The following is a 20,702-nucleotide window of genomic DNA, read 5'->3' on the forward strand; positions in this document are numbered from 1 at the left end:
AATTATTAGTCGCACAAGTCGAAACTTGTGCGAGCTAAGGATTAACGAGGTCTTACCTGTTAACGTGTGATTCCTAACACGGGTTGGACGGTAGCAAGTGAAGATCGATCGTTCAGACTAGGGCTTGAACCACCGACCAACACAGCAGTCAATTCGAGTGAGTGAACAAAGCACACACGCCGAACCGCTTGGCTACCGACCGATAAACAATCTCACAGAAGACCTGTAGGTAGGAAGTAATGAAATATTTTCAAATTATTGAGTAACAATCAAGCAGTATTCTGAATGTCATGATCCAGGAATATGATAAGTATGTATATTCAGTTATAGGACTTTGTCATACTTGGGTGAACCAACCAATAATATTGCCCGTTTTCTGAAAAAAAATGCATAAACGTAGCTTAAAGAACGAATAATAGTTTGAGAAGCAATACAGACAAAACTTCGGTGTTCGATAGATTAAGATTATATAAGCTAACTTGTGGCTGTTGTTCAAAACCGTATATTGGTTAAAAAAAAGGAGAATATTTCCCAAAAAACTAAAATGAATAAAAATAGTTTTGTAAATACAAAGACCAATAAGACCAATTCCACATTTGCAAACCACCTTTTAGCAGTAGAACATGAGTTTAATCATGAATACGTCGTGTTACATTCAGAAGAGAAAAGTTTGAAACTCAATCTTCTAGAATGTTTAGAAATCAATAGATTCAAGAATTCGGCTAATTTACTGAATAAACAATTAGAATTGAATAAATCCCCGTTACTAAATATATTTTCAAATGTGGAAACTGGGACAAAGCTCAGGTAATTTAATTCATTTCAAACTTAGGTAAAAATCAGGTAATTGAAATGTAGGTACTTCAAATTGTAAAATTAGATTTCAGCATTGAATATGTAAAATATAATTAGTAAAGACACGCTCGAAAAACCCATTGTATGGCGAAACACGTGTTGCGTTTTTGTAAAATTGTTTAGTAACAATCTCACAATAAAGTGTTTTTGAATACGATATTCAAGTTCTATTCAATTTGGATTCAACTTGACTTTAAATAATCGGATTCACAAAAAAAAAAACAAATACATCTATTATTCCCACACCTAACAAAACAAAGATAAATTGGTAAAGCAACAATAGCAATTTGATTAAGCGTTACAATCTCATTGTAAAACCGTTGAAGTACATTCGAAAGAGAAACACGAATACCTGTCTACCAAATTGTTCGTATCCGAATAGACATTATAGTCACGGCCAAATTGGCTTAACAAATGTTACAGATGCATGAAGCTTCGCTCTATCGAAGCGAATGTATCATTTCAATTGGACAGATTTGTGGTTTCGGTGCCAAGTATCCACTTCAAAAAAACCGTCTGGATTATATCTTTGGAAATCTCTTCATTAGTCAACATTTCACTTCCTCGATTTTCAGGTTAAACTTTTATCAAAGCCGTCACGGAAAATTTATCACCCTATATTTTTTCCGACTGAAACGTTAACAAGACGTTTTGGAAGAAAATAGGTCGAGAAATTAACGCCGGACAAAACATTCAGGTACGAAACAACTGAAATAGATGCCTGTCCAACTTAATTCTGATTTTAATTTATTGGTGACATTTGTTAGGCTAATTATTTATATTTTTATTTTTTCGCATGAGTAGATACATGACGTTGACAAATCGATTCGATCTTTCAAAACGAACTAATTTTACCGAAATTTCACGCCGAAGCCTTGCATCGTGTTGTATGGTTCGGGAAATCATAGCATTGAAATATTATTTTTTATAACAGAAAAAAATGTTAAACTGCATTTAAAAAATTATACAGATAATACTATTCAGTTTTACACACAGTAACAATACAAACACGTTTTTTATATCTATCACATTTATATCGATGACATGAGATTTTTTATGACCATTATTATGTGGACGTACTATTCACAATTTTAACAAAGCTCAACATTGTACTTGTCTCACAATACTCAAGATTATGTAACGCCCTCAATAACTATTTACCAAAAACATTCTCATGTCAAACACTTTTTAACAAATTGTGTGTATCCCATGTGTAGTATATACGAAATCAATTCAAATGGCATAAAACTAAATAGTTACCGAACTTCGGTAGGGGAGACCGGGATAGTTGACCAATTATCAGTTCATATGTTTGTATTTTTATTGTTTCAGTGTTTATTTTTCTGAAAAGCAGTTCCATTGATAGTGACACTATTAAGCTTTGGAACAAAATGACAATTAGCTCGCTACCAATTACAATATAGTGTACAAAATCGATTTTATAGAATGGGAGTCTGGAGTAAGTTGACTTGTCACAAGGGTAAGTTGACCTAAATAGTAATGAGTACCAAATTTACGAAGAAATAGGGATAAAAAAACCATTAGACGCCGCCTAACCTTTATGTTAGAATGATGTATCAAAGTAAAAATATGTCTTATTTGTGTTACTAGTAACACCATCTCTTGTGTAAAATAGACACTTTATTGTTAATGAATGTATCTGTTTTAAAAAAATATGTATACCTAATGAAATAAAAAGTAACAGTATGTTAGCGACATTCACGTGTTTCTTTACAGGTTATAGACTTACCCCGAAATTATTAGTTATTTTTTCTAAAATAGATAATTTGTGAAAGTTGTATCGCGGAAACATGACTACGAACTATATTGCCAATGTTCCTAAACTAAAAGGAAGAGAGAACTATGATGAGTGGAGCTTCGCGGCTGAAAATTTGTTGGTACTCGAAAAGGTTGGACAAATACATCAAATCGACGCCAGATTTTGAAGTTGAGCCAGTGGACGATGCAAAAACGAAGACAAAACTAATATGGACTGTAGACCCGTCATTGTACGTGCATATTAAGAATACCAAGAGCTCAGCAGAATTATGGACCACATTGAAGACCATGTTTGATGATTCAGGTTTCTCAAGAAAAATAACATTGCTGCGACATTTGATATCCATAAGACAAGAAAACTGTGATTATATGGCGACATACGTAACTCAAATAGTGGAGACAGCACAGCGGTTAAATGGCACGGGTTTTACAATAACAGACGAATGGGTTGGCTCATTATTATTAGCAGGTTTGTCCGATCGTTATATGCCATGATCATGGCAATCGAACACTCAGGTATTTCGATAACTGCAGATGTCATAAAGTCGAAATTACTTGACATAGAAGTGACCAGTGACAATGATAGTGCAGAAACCAGAGTTGCGTTTGCAGCGCGAAATAAATTTTACTCTGACAACTCTAAGCCAATGAAGTATGGCGGTCCCTCTACGTTAAACAAAAAGACAGTGACAGCAATGACAGATTCATCTATGAAAACAATAACATGCTATAAGTGTTAAGAAGATGGTCATTATCGAAATCAATGCTCGTTATTGAAGAAAAATAATAGCAAATATGTTTTTAATGTCGTTTTCCTGAATGGAAAATTTAACAAAGCAGAGTGGTACGTAGATTCCGGCGAAACTTGGATTATTAGAAACATGAACTTCCACACCGTGTTTACCTGAAATTGTGATAGCAAATGAATCAAAAGTGCCAGTTGTTTGTTCCGGAGACGTCGATATTGTTTCTGACTTAGATTTCGACATTACTGTGAAAGATGTGCTATGCGTGCCTAGTTTGACAACAAACTTTATCTGTAAGTGAACTTATTAAAAACGGAAATAATGTCAGTTTTGATGAAAAACACTGCTACATACGAAACAAAGACAATGTTTTGGTAGCCACAGCTGATTTGACAGATGGTGTATATAAGCTGAGATTACATACACGGAGTTGTATGTTAGCTGAACCAGTGGTAAGTGGCAAACTATGGCACAGAAGGCTGGCACACATCAATAGTCAGGACACGAATAAAATGAGAAATATGGTGAATGGGTTGTCATATGAAAACAATTTCAATATAAACAAGTCTCAATGTTCAACTTGTTGTGAAGGAAAGCAGTAAAGATTACCATTATCGAGTGTGGGTGAAAGAAGCACAGAGACACTACACAGAATCCATACAGACCTTTATGGATCAATGGAAACTAGTTCATTGAGTAGTGCACGGTATTTTATACTGTTTGTCGATGATTTAAGTAGAATGACGTTTATATATTTTCTTAAAAAGAAAAATGAAGCATTCACTTATTTCAAAATCTTCAAAACAATGGTGGAAAATAAATTTAATAAAAAGATAAAAATACTAAGGTCAGAAAATGGATTAGAGTACATCAACAAAGAGTTTGAGAATTATTTAAAGATCAAATAATTATACACCTGAACAGAATGGTCTATGTGAGCGAGCCAATCGTACTGTGTTGGAGAAGGCTAGATGTCTAATAATGTTTGATGCAAAGCTGGATAAAAAATTTTGGGCGGAAGCAGCAAACACTGCTCTCTATTTGAAAAATAGATCCATAGGTGGATATTTAATAAAAAGTTTGATGTGGACAACAATGTGCGATTCTGAGCTAGACTGGTAGCCAAAGGTTTTTTACAGAATCTTGGCATAGATTATACAGACACTTTCTCTCCAGTTGTAAGGCATTCCCACACTTAGATTATTATTTGCTCTTAGTGTTAAGTTAAAAATGAGTATTGATCACTTAGATGTAACTACAGCCTTTCTAAATGGTTTTTTGAAAGAAACTATTTACATGTCATTACCTGAGGGTTTTGTGAATGTAATTGGGGAAAAGTTTTGAAATTAAAAAGAGCAATCTATGGATTGCATGGTATGCCAGAGTTAAAGAATTACTTAGTAATTTGGATTTCAAAAATAGTCAGTACAAGCCTTGTTTGTTCACAAAAACAAAGGGTGAAATAAAAATTATTGTGGCCCTATATGTTGATGATTTTTTAATTTTTTCTAATAATTCTTTTGAAACTGATAATCTGAAACGCATTCTGGGTGCAGAATTTAAATTAAAAGATTTGGAACCTGTAAGACAATATCAAGGTATGAGAATAAATGTAGACAGAAATAAAAATGTAGTAACTGTAGATCAACAACAGTATATTGAGCAGTTAGCTTCTAGATTCAATATGTCAGATTGTAAAACATATAAAACCCTAATAGAATGTAAATTAAATGTTAAAAAAGCTGATGCCCTGTTAAACATTATGAGTTTCTACGTAAATTAGGAGTTGAACCAAGATAATGTTATTTTTTATTTTGATAAGTGGGGGTGTTAGAATGATGTATCAAAATAAAAAGATTTTTTATTTGTGTTACTAGTAACGCCATATCTTGTACAAAATAGACACTTTATTGTTAATGAATGTATCTGTTTGAAAAAAGTCTGTATACCTGATGAAATAAAAAATAACAATATGTTAGCGACATTCACGTGTTTCTTTACACTTCATTATATACAAAATGTTTCATCGTCGTCATTTTCATCTCCGTCACAAATTTTCTTATTTGCTACATGAAGAGTCATTTTTCTTTCACCCTTACCTATGCTAATGCCTTTAAAGTTTTTATCAGTTTTCTTTGGTTTCTTGGTTAGCGTCTTATTAGATTGTTGTTTTGTTTTAACTTGCATTAGATTTTCTTTTTCGGGTGTATCAGTATAGATAGTACTTTTTCGTTTTCTAACATTTCTTTTATTTTCCAAAAGGGGTCCAGCTTTTGGAAATGGTCTAATATCTTCAGGTAAAATGAACGAAGTTCTGGGCATGCCTATATGTTTTCAGTCACTGGATTTTTCTTAGGAGTTTTCAATCCATAATCTATCCTCGATTCCAAGAGGCCTTCTGGAATAAAAAGGAGCTCGTTTGAAGTATATACCGGAACACATATTTTACCATACAGCTTCTTAGTAGTAATTAGTACCAAATTTATGAAGAAATAGGAATAAAAAACCCATTAGACGCCGCCTAACATTTATGTTAGAATGATGTATCAAAGTAAAAATATTTCTTATTTGTGTTACTAGTAACGCCATCTCTTGTGTAAAATAGACACTTTATTATTAATGAATATATCTGTTTAAAAAAACTGTATACCTAATGAAATAAAAAGTAACAGAATGTTAGCGACATTAAAAGATTCCAAGCCAAGTTGCTTCACGACGTTTCGATTGTTAGTATCCACAATCGTCTTCGGGTGATGACTGGACTTGGTCCTCCGAGGTCTGACTATTTATAGATCATTCAAGTGATTTCACCTATCTCCTCTTCTCTCTCTCCACTTCATCGGTTTTAGCGGAAGCTGACCGTTTGGCGGGAGTTGGTCGTGTTTCGCTTGATTATAGGTTTCCATATATGGCTCTACTTAAGTAGAGCCAAGTAGATGATAGCAAAGCCAGCTATCGAAAGCTCTCACATATAATAAATAGAAGTTATAAAGCTTCAAATCCTTTTTGTGTCACATGTTAATATTAAAATACTGAACTGGTTTTCCGGGTATTTGATCCGTGTATGTGATATTATCTTTAATTTCACCAACGTTTCGACAAAATCTCATCTGTCATTATCTAGGTGTCCTGTTACGTGTTCGGAAGTCAGTTGACCCTGCTCGACTCGCTTCTTACTATACTGGTAAAATGGTATTCGTTACGTGTTCAGAGATAGAGTGTCCATAAACGCTCTACTACCTACTACTTAAATGTTGTTGAGTTTTACCTGAGTTCTTCTTCTTCTTAGTTAACCTCATCTCTCCGTTAAGGTATCGAATGTTAAATCTGAAGTTCTCACGGATATGACTATGCTGAACTGGTTTTTCCAGGTATTTGATCCGTGTATGTGATATTATCTTTAATTTCACCAACGTTTCGACAAAATCTCATTTGTCATTATCTAGGTGTGCTGTTACGTGTTCGGAAGTCAGTTGACCCTGCTCGACTCATTTCTTACTATACTGGTAAAATGGTATTCGTTACGTGTTCAGAGATAGAGTGTCCATAAACGCTCTACTACCTACTACTTAAATGTTGATGAGTTTTACCCGAGTTCTTCTTCTTTTTAGTTGACCTTAGGTATCGAGAATGTTAAATCTGAAGTTCTTGAACTGGTTTTTCCATGAAAAATATATATATATATATATATATATATATATATATATATATATATATATATATATATATATATATATATATATATATATATATATGTAAACGGTCATTTGTCAGCCCGTAGAATATACGATGTGAACTCTGGTCAGCCCTCGGAAACGTCGGTCGTCCCGGTTTCGGGCTCACCAACGTTTCCCACTGTATATAGTGTTTTTTGGACATGTTATCATGTGAAATGACGTTTAGCAAATTTTCGGTTGGGCCGACCATTACACCATATACACATAGCTGATACACCACCTACTTTCACAAAACTTCGCTAGGAGGCGTGGCTGTGTAATTGTATACACCTGATGTGAATAGTGTCTTTGTGAGCCCAGGTTTATACGAACACTTTCAATGGATAGCATGTTGGTCAGCCCACAATCGGGCAACGCTGCACTTGCATTTCATGATTCTAACTAGATTGTCGTGGTGCAGAAATTCGATAATAGAAATGGAAAATTTTTTGAGAGATGTAGAATTTTATGAAAAAGTTCCTGTTTTGTATGTTTTTTGTACAAGCGTTCATGTGCGTGCATCACCCTATATCTATACAAGCAATTTAGATCAGGAATTGTTTCGCATATAAAAGTTTTATCAGAGCTTCGTAACATATTCACTTGTAGAAAAATGCTTGATCTGAACTCATACTTTCCCACATTCGACTACTTACCCGAAATCAGCTTTTTCGGATAACGGTGTCGAGTACGGAAATGTACTGTTTCCGTTCTAGTTAGGATAATAATAATATAATTACTAACAGTGCGTTATTCCATTTAGCTTGTCGAAGCAATTTTAACCTCCGCACTATCTTAGATACAAAAATTTGAATATGTTATAAGTTGAAAATATCAATATAGTGTTCGGAATCACACGTTAAAATGTAAGACCTCGTTAATCTATAGCTAGTACAAGTTTATACTTCTGAGGGTTGTCGTTCGTAGGGGTGCGACAGACATATTTTAAACCGTTTCCTGTTTGTATTTTCAAATGTAGATTTTCAAATTCTAATTATTTGGCATGGATGCCTCAACAGAAATCGCGTTGTGTAAATCAATTTTAGACATTAAGCAGGAAACTTCGGATTTGACATTGAAATTGTAGATTTGAAAACCTGACTGCACAAAAATAATCGAAGTGTGACTGAGTAGGAATGAGTAGATGAAAAATGACATTTTTTTCACAAACGAAAAATCTAAAATGTGATGAATGATCTGGTAATGAATTTATTGAGAAATGAATAGTGAATATCCAGAATGTCTACAGTTTCAATAAATTCTATATAAAAATCCGCAGCAGCACTACGGATTTCTGATATATAATTTAGTTCAAAAATTAGGTAAAAATCGCACTAAGTATGTTTTCTATGACGAAACGAAATTCTGAGTGACTAGCATAAGGTAAGATATAATTTGTGAAACAGATATTAGTAATAAGTTTCAATTCTCTTTTTCTTAGCAATAGTTTTTTCGAAAACTCCCTTTCAGTTTTTGGAGGTATGATGTTGTTCAGGTTGAACATAATGAAGTGGAGATTAAACCAATGTTTTTTTATTATGTTGACTGTTCATGACGATGAATACGTCATATCATCATCGATTATAACCTGCAGCAGACATTTCAATCAAAATAAAAAACACTTGGAATATTTCAGCACAGAAAAAATTTGATCAGGTTGAATAAACATTTATTTGAATGGAGTATTATTCTTCAATTTGAGAACTGCTGACAAAAATTGTTCGGTAAACTAATAAACACGTAGTATGAAAAAATAACATAATTTCTAATGAAATGAAACTACAACATGGGTAAAAAAATATCAAATGAAAATTATTAATATTATTTCTTCTTTCTATAACAACAGTAAACGTATTCTTTGATTGCAGCCCAGTTTCTATTTTTTAATAATGATGAATATTTCTTTTCCTTATATTTTAGATACAAACAAGAACTAATTCAATTCTAGCACTTCTTTTTTTTCGTAGCGAAAAACTTTTTGACTATATTTCGTTTTGCTCCTTAGACCAAGTTTGTTTTTGAGAAGGTTTTATTGTTTTCAAAACTGTGCGTGTCTGATGATCTGAAATGAGATCAGTGTGTTGAAAAACTCTATCAAGATATCAAACGGGTTGAAAATGGATCCAAAAATGAATGATAAAAATAAAAAATGGAAGGACGATACTGAAAAGTGATTTGACTCATTTCCAACCTATACTCAGAGATACGGATGATTCCAAAACAGCTAAAAATATAAATAATTGCATATAGGGAATTTTTTTCAAAAGGAGCCACGTTCAATATCTCCATCAATAAGACAGTAGTGTAAATTTCCCGAAACACCTAATTTTTGTGAAATAATATAAGGTATCGCTAAGATGCGTATACACTCCTCTTCAAAATATCAAACAAAATAACCCCATATATGCCATCTATTAGATAAGTGATTTTATCAGGAATTCAACGATGATTTTTCAGGGTTGATTTCTAATTTACTGTGAAGAAGGACCTTGAAGTATAAGTGAACGACTTTTTAGATTAATTGATACAATCTCTCACAAAAACGTATACAACAATTATTTCTATTGTCAAGTTCCTAACAGAAAACAACTTTTGTCGCGTTGAATTATATCTGTCGGATTTTTGGCAAAGTTTCTAACACGAAACACTTCAAAATACTTTCTAAAACTCAGTCAAAAATGTTCCACTAAACAGTTTTATAAAAACGCGACACGTGTTTCGCCATACAATGGCTTCTTCGGGCGTATCTTTATCTACTATATTTTACAAATTTAATGCTTGGTATACCTAATTTCAAAATTTAAAGTACCTACATTTCAAGTACTTGAGTTTGTAATGGATTAAATGTCCCAGTCCCAACATTTGAAAAATATTCAGTAACGGTTATTCAATTCTAATTGATCATTTAGTCAGTTACCCGAATTCTTGAATCTATTGATTGCTTGACATTTTAGAAGATTGAATTTCAAACTCTTCTCTTCTAAATATAACATGTCATATTCATGACTGAACTCATGTACTTCTGATGAAAGGTGGTTTGCAAATGTGAAATTGGTCTTTCTATTTACAAAATTACATCTAAGCTTTTAATTCTTTCGAAAATAATCTCCCTGTTTGGCCATTATACAGTTTTGGGCAAGAGCCACAACTCAGCTGATATACTCCTGATCTATCCGATACCGAAGTTTTGTCTTTATTGTTTTTAATAAATGCACTTACACTATTATTCGGACTATTACAATTTCTGTGAGCTAAGTTTACGCAGTCTTTCTTCAAAAAAATATTATTGGTTGGTTCAGCCAAAAATGACAATGTCTCATAACTGACGTTATCGCATCTTGAATTTGGGTAGATATGGTCCATGGCTTGCTTTTGTAGTATTTTGTTTGATTTGTTTGATCAAACTCAGCTTTCTCTGGAAATTATTCAATAGTCTATGAAGAATATTATTGAATGCAGCAACTTTATGCTGGTAAGAGTGCGTAGAGGAATTATGTATGATAATGTCCGTGTAAGATGGTTTGTGAAAAATTGCAAATTCATGTTCATTGTTATTTTTTGTAATGGTTGAGTCAAGGTAATTTAATGAATTATTTACCTTCCTCTCAGTGGTAAATTTTATTGACGGGTGGATGGAATTGACATATTCAACGAACTTGCCTACTTGCTTTTCTGTAATGATTTCATTATTCACTAGTGATAAATGGATATCGTAATGCTTGAAGAAATACATGCATAATGAATATTTAATACAACAGTCCTGAACAAACTGTAACGTCTATTTGATAAAAAAAAAAATGATGAGCTTCCGTGAAGTATCATATTTATTCTAATACTTGCTACTTTCTACACACATTCACATCAAATCGATATACCAAATTTAGAACATCCATTCGAAATGAAAATGAAAACACAGGAAAATAATATTTCATTTGAGTTAGGAAGTGGAAAACAGTGAATTACTTAAAATTAAGTAGATTCTATGATATTTATTTGTAATCGTCATATACCTATATATTCTCTAATTATTCTCTAAGTATACCAAAATATTGGTAAGCCAATTAACAAAATAGCATTAGGACCATTGCAAAGATCGTAACGGTTCTCAAAGAGTTTCCCGCCAAAATAGTTAACGCGTGTCAAACAATTGCAGATTTCGTAGGAATACTGAAACTTTAATGAAATGAATAAAAACACTTTTGTCTAATTACCTATATTTGATTTTATTTATATGACCGTTTTCGGGTTTGACCCCATTACCAAGTATTACCTTACCTATAAATTTCGTCGCCGCTGATATATACCATTATTTTTTGAAGGGAAATTTTGATGATCATAATATCCCCCATTTCATAAATTTATTATCGGATGAAAAGTGCAATTTTCTATACTTCACTGAATTTGACTTCGATACTGAATTTTCCCATTTTCATGATGTTTTTCTTCAAGCTTTTGATATATCCTTTCCTAAACAGTTTCAAAAAATTATACAAAATCAAAATTCAAGTAGACACAAACCAAGGATTACTAAGGATTTCGTTGAAGAAGGTATATTACTCAGAAATATTTCTAATTTGAACAAGAGCCAAACCAATGTACATTTATTGGGTCAATATAAGCAACTCTTAAAAAATCATAGACAAAAAATTGTGCTCTCAAAAAGTCAATACTTTAATAATCAATTCCTCAAGGCTCAACATAATCTGAAGCTGCCTGGTCTATCATCAGGAAAAATACTATTATAAACGATTCATCTAAGACATTGGCGATGGTGTACTTGTTGACGATGGTCCCGGTATATCTCAAGCATTTAGTAGTTATTTTGTCGATTCAGTGGAGTCATTAGTAAAAAATACTGCACCTGGTGGCATTGAAAATCGTTGTGTAAAAACTGAGAGTCTTTTCCTCTATCCAATAGATGAAACTGAACTCGTGGAAATAATTAAATTCGCATGTTCGAAAAATTCCAGTGGGGTTGATGAATTGCCAGGCAATGTTTTAATGAAGGCTGCTTTGAAAATAATGGAACCTCTGATTTATCTAATCAATTTATCTTTCTCTGAAGGTATTTTTCCTTCCCGACTTAAGTAATCAATGGTCGTCCCAGTCTATAAAAAAAGCGATAAGCATGTAATGTCGAACTACAGAGGTATTGCTTTACTATCTCCATTTTCGAAAATATTTGAAGAATCATATCAAAACTTGTGTCCTTTTTAAATAAATACAATATCGTGTCTGACAACCAATATGGGTTTCAAGTGGGCTTGTCAACCCAGGATGTCATCCTTTCTCTACATAATCATGTATTATCAAACTTCGACAACGATGAAAAATCACTTAGTGTTCTTTTCGACTTGACACGAGCGTTTGATATCAGTCATCATGGTCTTCTTCTTGATGAACTGTTTGGCATGGGCGTTCGTGGTTGAATAACCTATTCAACTGGTCGTACACAGGTTGTTAAAGTTAGGCTTCAGACTGGGTCATTTTCCTCTGAATTTCGAAACGTTGTTACAGGTGTGCCCCAAGGTAGTGTTTTGGGGCCTACACTATTTATTTTATTTGTTAATGACCTTTCAAAAATTAATCATCCACAGTGCTCTATACAATTTGCTGATGACACATCTTTTACTGTCAGTGGTTCGGAATGTGAAACATTGTCAGTAAAAGCAAATGATGCTGTATTCAACATGCAAAATTATTGTTCTAAGAATGGCTTGATTCTAAATAATCTTAAAACCAAGACCATTTTCTTTACAATTCAGGAAACTGATTGTAGTGTATTGGTTAGGTCTGAGATTGAAAATATTGAACAGGTAAACTATAAAAAATTTTTAGGAGTTTTTATTGATTCCCAACTCAATTGGAATCATCATATTGATTTCATACTGAAGAAATTAGCGACACATTGTTTCGTTATATGGAATCTGCGTAATTTTGTGTCTATTGAAATTCTTAAAAGTTACTATTATGCATATATTTACTCTGCCCTCAATTACTGTAATATTTGTTTTGGCAACTGCAATAGAATCAGTGTCTTATTAATTTTCCAGAAAAAAAATATTAGAACAATTTGTTTTAAAAAAAAACTCGATTCCTGTAAACCACTATTTGCAAAGTTTAATATATTAACTGTTACTTGCATGTATATTTTTAATTGCGTAATCTACGTTAAATCAAATTGCTCCAAGTTTTAGAACAGAGATGATACATGTTTTCTTTCGGGCTTCATCCTGAGAAAAAACTATAACATTTTAATTCCTAATCATAAGTTAGCCAAGGTGACTAATGGACCTCATATCATGTCAAAAAAACTGTACAACAAGCTCCCAATATCCATTAAAAAATAACTAGTGTAAAGCTCTCTAAACAAAAAGTTCGGAAAGTATTATGTGAAAAGGTATTTTATTCGCTTGATGAATTTTTTCAGTCTGATTTGGAATTTTAAATTTTAATTTTTGTACCCCTTTTATGGTCTGAATGTTATGTAATATATCATATAATTATGTTGTTTTATGATTGTGACCTCATTGTAATTGTACTGAGTTATGTGACTTTTTCCATGCCGTCCCTAGGTCTACGGAAATAAAGATTTTTGATTTGATTTGAAGTATTGAAAAAATACTTAATAATGCGGGGTCAAACCCGAAACTGGTCGTATACATAAAATCAACTAGTGGTACTTAGACAAAAGTGTTTTTATTCATTTCATTAAAGTGATCATGAATTACCACAAAATAAACAAGTAATCAATCATACATAATACAGAAACTATATGAAACATAAATAGTCGATAGTAACGGCATCTTTTTCTTTTCCTCATATATTTTTTCCGGTAAACTAACACATAGTTTACCTCTGAAAAACTGGATTTGCCAGGATTTTAAAAACACTTGATACCCTCACGATGAAATCCAATGATACACTGAAATGGATCACGTTCCTGGTCAGCCCCTTGATGTGGCAGCATTGTAGGGCTGACCAAGATGCTCTTCATATAGCGATTTGTATAACTATGGGCTGACCAACAACATGGGGCTGACAAAGGTTTAAAGGATATGTAAAATTTTTATTTTCAGAAAAAATCTACCCCTCTGATGGGCCTATTAATAAAATCATACCACTGAAGAGTATTCCGAAAAGTATATACCTAAATATATTCGGGAAGTGCTGGGTGGACCAACGCCCCGTTCATATACCGGGCTCACCAATATGCAATGAACAAATATATATATATATATATAACGATTGATTGATAACACTCCCTATACAGTTATACCAATCTCCACAAGTTCATGAATAGTAAGTAGTAGAATCAATCAAATTTTTTTTTTAGTTTCTTCTTGAATCCTCTATAAGAATGAGTTTCTTTTATTTCAACAGGAATGAAATTGAAAAAATTTTTACACCAAGTACGCAAAGTATCGCTGTCCTATAGATTTTGAAACCAACGGTGTTCTAAAATAATTGGACTTGTGTTTTGTTTCCTAACAATGTTCTAGTCTCTGAAGATAATTTTTTCGTTTGAATTCAAAGCAGGATACAACAAAGAAATAATGTTGGTGGAAGTCAAGGAACCTAGATTTGGAGTATCACAAATCAGATGAACATCGAAAAGGTTTGTTTAATAATATTTTCAGAAAGGTTTTTTGCAGAATTTCCAACTTTTCAATGTGCTCGTTGAGTGCACTTCCCCACCATATTATTCCATATGCCAATCTGGATTCAACCAATACGTGATAAATCATTCAGAGATGTGTTTCTTCAAGGATTTTAGTAATTTACTTGAATCCGTATAAGATACTCCTTAGAGATGTTCGTTGTGTCAATATATGTATGTTCCATCTTGAGTGTTTATCTATGGTTACTTCTGAATATTTTATAGATTCAATCTGGTTTATTTTTAAATAATCGTTTATTTTGAGGTTGCCGAACAGAAGATTGGTGTTTTCATAACATGAGAAGGGCATATAACACTTCTTTTCGAAATTGATTGTCAATAACTTATAATCGAACCAATTTTTGTTAAGCTTCAAATCATTCCCTATGATGGTTTTTATATTATCCTAATTTTCAGATTCGAAAACTATTGCGGTATCTGCGAAACTGATGACTTCCCAAGCAGGTCAATATTAAGAAGATCATTTTAATAAATTACAAAGAGCATTGGGCAACGCAAAGAATGATTTTTCTGAAAATTCCACCTCTCACATTTCCTTACCTGTTCTATCGATCTGAAATATTTTCAGCATTGCGGCGTTGCCTGTATATTAATACATTTTTGGAATCGCTCTGGTATTCCAATACTTTTTTGTTGATAATGTCCTATACCTATCTCTATCTATTTTCGAGATAAAAAATAAATTGTGCTGAATATGGTCCAAAACATAGCCGTAATTGAAATTAAGTACATCAGTACTCTCAATTCATGAAAAGTTGATATTTTGATGATAGTTTGGACAAACTCGAAATATTCAAATAACACCAAGAAATCGACTCCAGGGCGTGCTAAACTTACTATTATTTCCATTGTGCATAAAAGTAGTCAAAAGTTCATTTTTTCAAATGAAACCCCTGTATATTACTCGCTAAATTGAAAGATGGTGAAAAATGCTTCAAGATGATGTATCATGTACCTATACCTAAATCGTCAAGTTTTCTCAATAAAGTCGCTACTTCTAGAAACATTATTTTTTTTTAGAATTTGGATTTAGGTAGCAGTGGAATTATCAATCTTATAGCAGTTCAGTTACTTTTATAAGTAATTTACAAAGAGTTATCGAGACGGTGTTTCGAATCATCTTCCAAAATGAATGTAAATATCGATTATTCAAACGAAGTTCTTATGAAATTATTTATTATACACATTAACAAAGTGATCGAATCATTGTCAGAACGTGTAAAAAATTCAACCAAATGTATCCTGAAATAACACCAATGAACGAGAGGCTCAAAGTTTCCAGGAAACAACTGTACCAAAAATCAGTCATTTCTAGGTAAAAAGTAAGATTTTTTGGGCTAAAACATGTGAAAGTACAGACACTATCAGAATAGGATGATTCAAAATAACAAATTTGTAAACAAAATATCACATTTTTACAATAAATGCTGAAAATGTTTTCCATTACAGTCTAAACACTTTTAAATGTTTTTTTGTGCGCGACTTGTGGTTGCTTTTTCAATTTCCTGGGGATCCAGATCTTCAATACTCCGCACTATTCGCCGTCGCAATTCTTCTTTGGTAGGCACTGAAGTACTGTATACCCTTTCTTTCAAAACACCCCATGAAAAAAAGTCAAGTCAAAAATGTATTCTACGTTCGAAGTCTTCTGCTTTTAGAGCTTGAACTTTGGTAAATTTATACGGATGCATTCCGTGATTTTTCAAAATTCGTTGTACTGAAGCATGTGATACACCTAAATCTTTTTCTGCACTGCGAATGTAAGCTTCTGGATATACATAAAAATATGCCAAAACGTTAACAGTATTGTCCTCATTTAAAGTAACAGGTTTTGGTAATGTTGAAGGCGCTTTTAACATGGAGCCATAGTTAAGGAAATTATTTTGTGATCTTACAAACTTCCTCTCGTTCATTGGTGTTAATTCAGGATACATTTGGTTGAATTTTCTACAAGTTCTGGCAATGATTTGATCACAATGTCCGTGTATAATAAATAATTTCATAAGAAATTCGTTTGAATAATCAATATTTGCATTCATTTTTGGCGATTTTCTGAAACACCGTCAATAACCATTTATCAGTTACTTATAAAAGTCACCAAACTGTCATAAGCTTGATATTTCCACGGCTACCTAGAAATCAAATTTTTTGAAAATTGTTTTTTGTACAACTGTTATTGAAAATCTCTTTGATAGAAACACTTCAATCAGAACACCTACCAAAAATCATTTAGAAAAATTCGCACATGCAGTTCGTGCTATTGGTAATATTAAATCCCTGTGAAGTTACTGACGATGACAAAGTAGTATTCAGTCCAACTGTAGAAAGTCCTTCATGACTAACCAATAATCTTCCTTAAAATAACGTGAGTTGGAGTATATAGTTGTAACATATGCCTTGTAATCCAAAGTTCTTGTGTTCAAATCCCATGGACCCTATAATTTTTTCATTATCAGCAGTAACGTTATACAAAAAAATTGTATGATACATTTGTTGAAAGTGATTTTATTTTGCTCGTGAGTTTGCTCCACTTGCTGACGCTCGTTTTGCAATAATCCCCACTCACACAATAAAATGCCACTTTCAACACTTGTAAAACGTGAATAACTACTTTTCCACAAAAACGGCTTTATTAAGAATACTTGACGATTTAGGTATAGGGACATGTATATCATCTTGAAGCATTTTTCACCATCTTTCAATTTATCGAGTAATATACAGAGGGTTTCATTTGAAAAAATGAACTTTCGACTACTTCTATGCACAATGAAAATAATAGTAATTTAAGCACGCCCTGTATGATATGGAGTCGATTTCTAGGTGTTATTTGAATATTTCGCGTTTGTCCAAACTATCATCAAAATATCAACTTTTCATGAATTGAGAGTACTGATGTACTTAATTTCAATTAAGGCTATGTTTTGGACCATATTTAGCACAATTTATTTTTTATCTCGAAAACAGATAGAGATAGGTATAGGACATTATTAACAAAAAATTATTAAAATACTAGAGCGATACGGGGTGTTCCATTTAAAAAAATATAATTGCTAGGACTTTTTGATGGAAGTGGCAACGCCGCAATGCTGAAAATATTTTAGATCGATAGAACAGGTAAGGAAATGTGAGAGGTGGAATTTTCAGAAAAATCATGCTTTGCGTTTTCCAGAAACGTCTAACCTACCATCGACCGTGAGTCACGCTGTATTTGATGTTAAGTACGCAGTAGCAATTTGGGTTGATTCATTTTGTTGGAAACGATATTGGCGGGTACTTATCTATCAGTTTGAATTCCGTATTGAAAGATGTGATCCTCTCTTTTGATGCTTTTCCCAAGAGTTTTGCAACATTAGATATTAAAGATGTATTCAGTATCGGATTTTTTTTTGTTCAGCAAAACATATTCGAAATATTTATTTTTGTCTATGTCTTATGTCTCGTCTTGATTCGCTTCCTATAGAGTTTTTGTATATGGCTCTTCAGCTTCCTGAACGAACGTTCGATGGATATCTCTCGAATAATTTCACCTAATGTTCCCCAGGGATCCATTTTGTCTCCAACCCTATTTTTATTGTATATCAACGACTTATTGAAAAAACCAAGTATCCAATATTTTGCTTTGCTGACGACAGCACACTTGTCTCGTCATTTCATTTGAATTCTACGACATTAGCTATGCAGGCACATCTTTACCCAGGTTGCATATCTCAATGAGGATCTAGAAGTGATTTCGAGTTGTGGTGAAAGTAACCAGGTTCAATTTAATGTCAAAATCCAGGCATCGGTTTTCTCCGCAAAGATAAATGTCTCCCAACCGGATGTCAGGACAGACGATTGCGCTTCCTGCTTCGATAAGTTTGTTGGGGGTTAAAATGGACACCAATATGTCTTGGCACAATCATGTCGCTGGAATTGCAAAGGCTGTTTCTGGAACACTGTTCTGAACCAGAAAACTGTAGACACCTCAGCAACGTTTGATGCTTTTTAAAGCTCAGATCAGACCTTCTTTGGAGTATTGTTCTCATGTATGGAGCTCTGCCCCCAAACATACCCTGAAGTTGCTGGATTCCATCCAGAAAACAGGCATCCGCCTGATTGGAGACGCGAACATAACGTGTAACCTTGATAGCCTGGAACATCGAAGAAAGTTTGGATATTCGTCTCTCTTCTATAGATACTTTCACGGGAAATTTTCACGTGACTTGGCACATTTGATTCCACCAAGAGCAGTATATATCAGAAATACGCGACGAACTGTGACTGCTCATCGTTTCGAGGTTCAACTCAGTACACCTCGAACTTAACTGTTCAAGAACTCTTTCATCTGGAGAACTGCGTTTATGTGGAATAAATTTCCTGAGAACGTTTTTCCAAATGGAGTTAATCTAGCGATTTAAATCCAATGTGAATCGCTACTTTCGCACAGGCACCGTTTTTGGAGCGCCTTAAGGATTTTCCTGTAGTGCTTGTGTTTTGTCCTTGAAAAAAACTTCTTTTCACTGAAAATCCAAGAACAAAAATGTCACGTTTGGAAGGGAACCAAACGCGAGTAATATCTCATCACTCGGGAGCACAGATCGCACTTCAAGCAGGAGACGTCTTCCCACATCGTAATTACTACACCTCGGCAACCAACCCCATCGCATTGAGATTCATCGACCCGCTGAATATCCTAAATTATAGGTGCGCGATCGCGAGACCGCGAGCCTCATTTCATTTCTCCCGAATAATTCACCTTGATGAGATAACTGCCGCTTTCAATTAGTCCCCTCTTAATTATGTTATCTTAGCTCATGGCTAATTACACTATTCACGGCTTTATATACACTGTATGCGGTTTCTCCTCGTGTCTTCTGCTGCTACCGCCTTATAATTTGGGTTTTGACAATGAGGTTTATTAACGATTATTGTGCCATGAGTAGTAGCAGGAGTGCCTTGGCGAAAAAAATTTTTGGATGTATACAAGGTGTATAAAATAATGTTGATTGTTTGATAAAAAGCGTATTATATTGAACATAACTTAAGGATCTTATTCACTGATATAATTTCCTTCTACATCGAATGTACATAACAAAGAATTCATTATTCAATCACTGATCAGTATTGGCTCAAGGTTCAAAATAATCATTTCGATGGTTCGTGAAATTATTTTATAACCTATTATCGAGGGTTCATTGGCAGAACACAAAACATTACTAATATTAATGCTTTCTGTACATTATTCTTCGAATTCATTCCTTGCTATAAAAATCTAAACTTGTAATAAATTAGTGATTACTAGTGATTTCATGTTCAAAAGCATTTTGATAACAATCGTGGACGTTCATCAATAGTATTTAGGAAATACAGGATCTTCACTAACTGGGTAATAAATATAGAATCTGCACATTCCTGATTTCCTCATCAGGTAATTTTTTGTTAAGATGAACGGCGTTGAAGTTAAAACAATTTTCAATTCAGTTGGTACATCTGCAGCAAAAAGCCAATTCAATATGGAGCGCCACAATCATCTTTTAATGGGAATAACCAAAAACTAATATCTCCCAAAAATAAACCCCTTTCAATTTACACCAGTTTCAGTTTCGCATCCCAGATGCAAAATTGACTGTCCAAAACAGTTTCTTTAGTAAATAACAAGATGCATTGTGTTTTGGAATTCTTAAGGAGTACCTCTGAAACTCTACATATATGACGATTATATTGAAAGGGGGTATATTTTTAGGAGTGGTCAATTTTTGGGACGGTTTCTACTTCTCCATCTTTATACGAAAAAATATGGGTATCTTCCGAAGAAAAGAAGAAATTAATTTATTTCAAAATAAACTCTTCAAAAAGAAGTAACTTCAAGACACAGACTGGAAGAAAAAGCTCTTTCGAAACAAATACTTTCATATCATACTGGTTGGATGGAAGAGCAATTTTTGC

The sequence above is a fragment of the Leptinotarsa decemlineata genome, unplaced genomic scaffold (assembly GCF_025532065.1).
Source record: "Leptinotarsa decemlineata unplaced genomic scaffold, Ldec_3_MD MMD2_P_RNA_scaffold_5, whole genome shotgun sequence".
Lineage (NCBI taxonomy): Eukaryota > Metazoa > Arthropoda > Insecta > Coleoptera > Chrysomelidae > Leptinotarsa > Leptinotarsa decemlineata.